This window comes from Cervus canadensis, chromosome 4 (assembly GCF_019320065.1).
Source record: "Cervus canadensis isolate Bull #8, Minnesota chromosome 4, ASM1932006v1, whole genome shotgun sequence".
Lineage (NCBI taxonomy): Eukaryota > Metazoa > Chordata > Mammalia > Artiodactyla > Cervidae > Cervus > Cervus canadensis.
This window is the reverse complement of record NC_057389.1, coordinates 17,390,334-17,397,547: the sequence shown is the minus strand read 5'-3', so window position 1 is coordinate 17,397,547 and position 7,214 is coordinate 17,390,334. Positions and strand designations below refer to the sequence as shown.

The 7,214-nt window shown below is 40.6% G+C and overlaps 1 protein-coding gene across 1 annotated transcript in view; it reads right to left on the bottom strand.

Annotated features, from left to right (window-relative positions):
• Positions 1 to 228: 228 nt before the first annotated feature.
• The window catches only part of LOC122440807 (protein enabled-like), a 133,178-nt gene continuing 126,192 nt past the window's right edge, over positions 229 to 7,214 (bottom strand). The window contains exons 8-9 of the mRNA XM_043467512.1: positions 719 to 768; positions 229 to 548 (exon numbers count right to left, since the gene is read on the bottom strand). The gene's annotated coding sequence lies outside the window, so the exon portion shown is untranslated. The remainder of the gene's footprint in view (positions 549 to 718; positions 769 to 7,214) is intronic.

Sequence of the window (7,214 nt, the reverse complement as noted above, 5' to 3'; positions counted from 1 at the left end):
GGTTGGGAAGATCCCCTGGAGAAGGGAAAGGCTACCACTCCAGTATTGCTTCCTATTTTAGGGACATACTTAGGAGCAGAAAACAACCCCCCAAAAAGCCGTGTCTTGAAACTAATTGTAAACACATTCAAGGCAGGGACCACATCTTATTTGTCTCCCTCATTTTCCATCCCCTATTCTGTACAGTGATTCACACATAGTAAGCACTCAATTAAGTTGAAAAGGCAATGAATGTTTCAATTCACTTTAATTTGGAGGGGTTGCATTGATTTAAGAAACAGCTGAGACAAAAAGGATAGTTCAGCCTTTCCTGATTCCTGGCTGGTGAAGCACACAGTCTTGAAAAATTCCTTTGCCAAAGCTTGCATTACTCTGGCATCATTAACTGCTGGCCACTTAATGTCTTGATCTGTTTCCATTTTTTTGCTGATGATAACAAGAAGACTCTCCAACAGTTGTCTTTCCGACAAGAAAATATGAAAGGTGATTTAAAGCCGGTATCCGGTGAAACAGGTCTTTGGTCCACCTCCACCCTACAGACAGTACACCTGTGAACAAAACAGAAACAAATTATTAATCTAAGCCTTTCAAAGAACAACTTTTCAGAAGTACAATGGTTGGTCTTTTGCTGATTGCTGAAATTACTTAGTTCAACATTTCAAAAACACAGCCAGGATCTTTCAGGGTGATAATGTTGTTTAAAGTTTTATTTCCTTACCTTAAATAATGACTTTGAAATCCATGCCACCCCCAGGTGCAGATCCAAGCCTAATAAAATCAGAAATACCACATATTTGTGCATTTTGAAAACAAAGATTCCCTACCCAAGTAAAGATTCTGCGTGTTTTTCTTTGCCTTGATAAACGGCAATAAAACCTCTCCTGAGGTTCGGAGCCCTACCCCTCCGTGAAGAGTGCATTCCCATCTGTGTCCCAAGGGAAGCACCAAAGTGTTTGGCTGGGACACAACAGCTACACAAAGAGAAGCCCCTTGTGAAGCAACGCGGGCAGGCAGGAACACACTTTCTTCAGCAAAGCTCTGAACTGACCAGGTGGGTGGAAGCAGAACGCACGGACACGTCAAGCATCAGCTCTACGGCAGAGGCTGGGTGAGAACAGCCTGGGAGGATGCAGGTAGGTCCCGCCTTAGGCTTCTCAATCATACCCATGCCCATGTATATGAGCAACACAATCTTACACCCGAAAAGAAAGACATCTTTGCAAGAAATGTTCTTACTCACTTACATGCTCAGACACGACTGTTGCTCTGAGATGTCCCACTGCAGTGGGATAGAAAGCCGACCCACACGCAAGTAAGCTTAGCCTTAACACACGCAATTTGTTAACTATTTTATTTATTTGGGTTTCTAAAAATTGGCCAAAAGTAATCGCACATGTGTTTAAAACACACTTCAGCTCATGCACAAAAATGTCATACTACATGAGCATTTAAAATCCACCAAGAGTCATTTCAGGTCCTTCCTTCTCTGTTACATCAAACTTGTCACTGAAGCCTGTTACTTCTTAATCTGAAATGTCTCTTGCAGACCCCTTTTCTTCTGAATTGCTACTAAAACTCCCCTGCGTTGATAGGCTTGTTCTCCTCTGCCTGGACCATGACAGCCTCCTGGCTGTGCCTCTGTCTCCTCTGCTGCCGTCTCAAATCCTTCTGAGTGATGCTTCTTCCACTGGGCCTCCACGTCAGCCATTCATTGCAAGATCCCTGAGTTAAGGCCCTGAAATCTCCCTGAATCTCCTAAGAGGTTCAGCATCATATTTGAAATGGGTGACCAATAAAGACCTACTTTACAGCACAGGGAACGCTGCTCAATGTCATGTGGCAGCCTGGATAGGAGGGGAGTTTGGAGGAGCATGGATACAGGTATATGCATGGCTGAGTCCCTTCGGTATTCACCTGAAACTCTCACAACACTGTTAATCAGCTATACCCTAATACAAAATAAAAAGTTAAAAAAAAAAAGAGGTTTAGCATAGCTATGACCTCAGCCCCTCAACAGGTAGGCAAAAGAGAAGCAACTCAGTCCTCTGTGGCCACAAATGCTCTGAACTGCACTGAGTTCCCGCTAAACTGCTACATCATCATTTTTCCTTTGGCTTCCCTACCAACCCGACACACTGGCCCAATCTTCAGAACTGCTTCTGCACTAGCTTTCCCATTTCCAACAAGGCTTTGTGCCTTTCCCAGAACTCAAAATCTCCTTGATGAAGACCCTGATACAACTTTCCCCAGATTCTACTGCAGGACTCCAGTTGCTGGCTGGGATTCAGCTGTGAATAGACTGCCCACTGCCATGATACCACCATTCCTGACTCTTTTATCTCACCTGCTATCTACCCTCTAGTTGCCCAAATCTCCTGCTGAATTGGCTTTCCTCAGATCTAGAACCTTTCCTGAAACCATCCCAAGACCATCACATCCTCCTGGTCTCTGAGGACTGAACTGCTAGCTAACCCTAGTGAAGCCAGGCTCGCAGACCCTCACATACCTCATCCTCACTTCCTCCTGCTTCCTGGCAACCTGTGTTACTGAGGTCCTGCATAGGAACCCCCTTTTCCTAGCCTAGACAAATTCTAACACTAAAATGTTTTTACAATATTTATCTTTTATTCATTCATTCGTCACTTGCCAATTTATCTTCACTTCATTCCATTAAAAATGAGGTTGACAGTTTTAAAAAAGGAAAAAAATAAAAAACCTTACATGATTACCCCTGCCTGATTTTTGAAGTATTCAACTTTCCTGTTTCACTTCATTTCCTAGTCTCCAACATGAAGTCTGTGCTTCAGATATACAAGTCTACTGACCTCTAAGCTCATTCTGAGTCTTTGTTCACCCCTTCTTTTCTTCCTTCTTAATTAGCTCCTTTCCTCTTCTCACTAGTAGCATGATCTAAGAAGCCTTCCCCAAGAAACAAATCCACATTGACTTATCCCTTATCTGGATTCCTCTGGAATGATCAATATCACACAGTTTAAGTGCTTGGTTTTCACTACATGTTTCATATACATTAGCTTCCCAGACTGTTAGTCTTTGAGAACTGGGATAAAGGCCGTGTCTTAAGAGTTGTGATGGAGCCTCCACAGTACTTGATGTTGACCTTCTAACAGGAGAACAAAGCTCTGCTTCCATCTCCTTTACCCCCAGTCCACTTCCCAGCCCCACAGCCAAGGAGAGAAAGAGACAAGGTAACTGAATCAAGTTACTGGGTTCAACTAAACTTCACAGAGGGTGGAGCTTTTGCTATATTGAGAAGAACACAAAGTTCTAACCTGCAGGCTTCTGTGGTTTCTTTGCAGTTACCTTTTAGGATTCTCACTCTGGACTGCTTCTCTCTACTTCCATGTGGACGATGAGGCAAAACAGGTCACTTCAGATGTGCTCCCCAACTACCACCTCCACCCACCTAGATAACACCCAGGCCAGAATAATTAGACCAGCTCTAACTTAAATTTTCCCTTTCTTTTTTTCCCTTCTGCCTCATCTAGCCACTAGTGAAACAGGATCTAAAGAGCTGGACCCAGGAGAAAGGGACCAATGAGGACTATCTGTGTGCAAGACACAGTATTTCCAGGCAGCTCCCCATGGATAGCTGAGCTCATCAGAAACTGCATTAGGTTTGGGAGAGAGGTGAGGGCCGGTGGTAGGGCAGCACCCAGGTAACAAAGAAGAAGACCTGTGTATGCACTGAAGGTCTAACCTATCATCATCTCCTCCCACCACCTGTAGCCCCAGGAGGTACCCGGATAAAAGTCTGTGGGTCCATCTCACGTAACTGCTAAACAAAGTATATGCTGAATAAATACTCATTAGTTGATTTTTCTATAGTAAATATCTAAAGTTTATCAGAAGAGACCAGGAATTTTAGGAAAGCTTGAAGTTCTGGGTCAGAGTTGTTTATGATATATGTATGAAATACCTGCCTCACTCAAAAGTTTAAGGTAATTTTATTTCTATAAAGCCATTTCTCAACAAATACCACTCTTACAACATAGACCTCTGTGTGGGATCTTTGTGAGGGTAAGAATGCAAGCAAGATAAATTCTGAGGGTTTTGCAAGGCTTTCTGCCAAAAACCAAAGCAACTGGCCTTGTTCTATTGTAAAATTTTGAATTAATACCTACAGATGACCAAGTGCCACTGTAGAATCATGTAATATTCATGATATCTCATGTATTTTGAACATTTAAATATATCATGCACAGTATATATATATATACATACATACAACCTTGATAAACTACTTGGAAAGAAATGGAAAATGGATGCAAAGTCATGAGATCATTGGTCACTTGTCCAACTCTGAAACAATGATCTCAATTATCATATGATACAGAGAATGTCAATTTGTCCTGTAATATCCATTCTCCCTTTTTCCCCTTTATTAATAGAACCTCTGAATTTTGAGAGGTCTATGACCATAAAGATTATATTTGCAAGTCTTCTTGGTAGTTAGGTATGGCTTGTAGGATGTGAGTAGAAGTTAGGGGTGCAACATCTAAGGAATGCCTTTAAAGCAAATGCTTATAAAAATATTCAGACATATGAATGAGGCTCACACCGAGGGTTAGCAGAAGAGTAAGAGAGAAGTTTACTTCCGCCTTATTCAACAGTCTATGCATAAGCAGTCCAAAGCTGATATGGCTGAAATGGCTCCCCACTGTGTCAAGGAGCTCCTTCTAGCTTGTTTAAGTCACTGCATGGTGGAGCGCAGGTTAGACCACTGCAACAAAGGCCGCACTGTAATTCGAGCTCTGCCACTTACTAGCTATCCACATTTGGACAAATTATATAAACTCTGTTAACTTGTTTGGGCTTCCCTGGTAGCTCAGCTGGTAAAGAATCCACCTGCAATGCAGGAGACCCTGGTTGGATCCCTGGGCTGGGAAGATCCCCTGGAGGATGGCATGGCAATCCACTCCAGTATTCTTGTCTTGGAGAATCCCCATGGACAGAGGAGCCTGGTGGGCTACAGTCCATGGGATCTCAAAGAATTGGGACATGACTAAGCACAGCATGGCATGAACTTGTTTATTTATCTATACATATTTCATAGGTTGCTGTTAACAACATAAGGCTGTGTCTTTTTTTTTTTTCTTCCTGCTATATCCCTACCTCCTAGCAGTGTCTGTATACAGCAATCATTCAATAAAAATTAGTTATTATGCTGTTCCTGTTGCTATCTAGACAAATAATGTCATACCTTAACAACCAACCATTAGGTACTTCCAGTAAATGTCTGAAATAATACAATTAATCAACAGGGAGTACCTTATAACAATCACACTTTCTGGCCCAAACTTAGAAAACGTGGTCTGACAAAAGGTTTTCTTTCTGACTTGTGAATTTAGTATTGTGAAAATTTTTATATGTTATACCATTGGTTGTCAATTTAATGAACTGACTTTCCTTTTCTAAAAGTATCTGCTTAAATTGAGCAGCCCTGGAAAGTGAAAGGCATATAGCCCCAAGAGTATTATTGGTTCTACCTCCTCTAGCTTTTATTACAAGGTTCCATTGTGCATGCATATGATGCACAAAAAATACCTGATTTTTAAAACTCATTCAAGGTTGTGAATTTGTATTGTAATCATTCAGAATCTCCAAAAAAATAATCATTTTATTTTCCCCAAGGAAGATGAACGTTGCTTGCCTCTACAAAAATAGCATGGATAGAGTTTTCAGTAAAATACATTTCTCCTATTGAAGAGCACTTCATACACACACACAACACACACACACACACACACACACACAAACACCCCTATCTGCTTGCATTTCACCACAAGTGGTACTGTTTGCCAGTCATTGAAGTAATTCAGTCTGATCTGTTGAGATGATGGATTCTGACAAACTGTGTAAGCCTGTCATTAAGGGGAGGATAGATTATAGGCTCCTTGCAGGACGTTATACTGCTTACATTTCTCATCCACATAGCCTATGAAACATAAGGGAAAAGCAAGAAGATGGAAATAAAGTTGAACAAGGACATACTGCTTCTCTCACCAATGAATGATAGCTGATCACCAGTCCACACTTTCTACTAGGTATATGTGAAGTTCTAGTTCTGTCTAACATAAAACATCTTTCACAAAGAATTCAAAGATTATGCACAAAAGTGACTATGACATAATTTAAATCTAACTTGAGACCTTATGCCCCCACTTTTAAAATATTATTTTTTGCTTTTACCCCACGTATTTAGCCATTTTCCTTCTCCATAACTTTTTTTACTTACATACTTAAAATTTTCATCTAGAATGGACATTATGTCTCAAATGAAGTTCATTAATTAAGTGGACTGAAAAAGATAAGTCTGAATTCATGAAAAGTCTACATAAGGACTACTGTCCAAAAAATCGTGATAATAGCAACAGCTGATATTTGAGAGTTTACTACATGAAAGTCACTGGCTGAACACTTTATAAGCATTATCTCACTGAGTCCTTACAAAAGTCCTGGAGCAGGCATTACCATCCCATTTTTACAAATTAGAAAACAAAACCTGAGACATATTAAGTAACTTGCCTAAGGCCACACAGCTAATGAGTGACAGAATTACTTTCACACCTCAGTTTGTCTGGCTCCAAAGCTCATGTTCTTTACCACCACACCAATCTGCTGGGGTTTTCCTTTAATCAATTAGAATAATAAAGCAATATCTCAGATTAGGTTAACAAAACTCTGCCTTAGTGCCAAGGAACCCTGCATTACTTAAAAAAATGAGAAGTATGTGAAATTAGCTCACTAATTATTTTAGATTGGTAATAATTATCTGCCACTTATGAAGCACATACCGGACACCAGGCACTTTACATTAAATCTAACCCTCACAGCAACCCCACAAATTAGATAACTGTCTCCATTTTATAGATGAGGGAAAAGATTCTCAGAGAAGCTAAGTAAGTTCAAGGTCACACAGCTAGTATGTGGCACAATCTTTGTACTAGACCATCTCCACACTACCTTATTGCCTCTTCTGCAAAGGCTTTTCTCTAGCGTGCTAGGAAAGACTGCTTTTGAAAGTAAGAGTGCCATCCCCCTGTGATTATATGTACACTATTTATTAGCTCAGCAAAGCTTTAGTTCAGAAACAATCCAAAAGTAAACTTTAACTCAAGCCCTTATTATCATAAATTCCAAATTCAGTGAGGTCCATGTTAATGAGTTTTACTGCATATAGGGAAGAGTTTAAT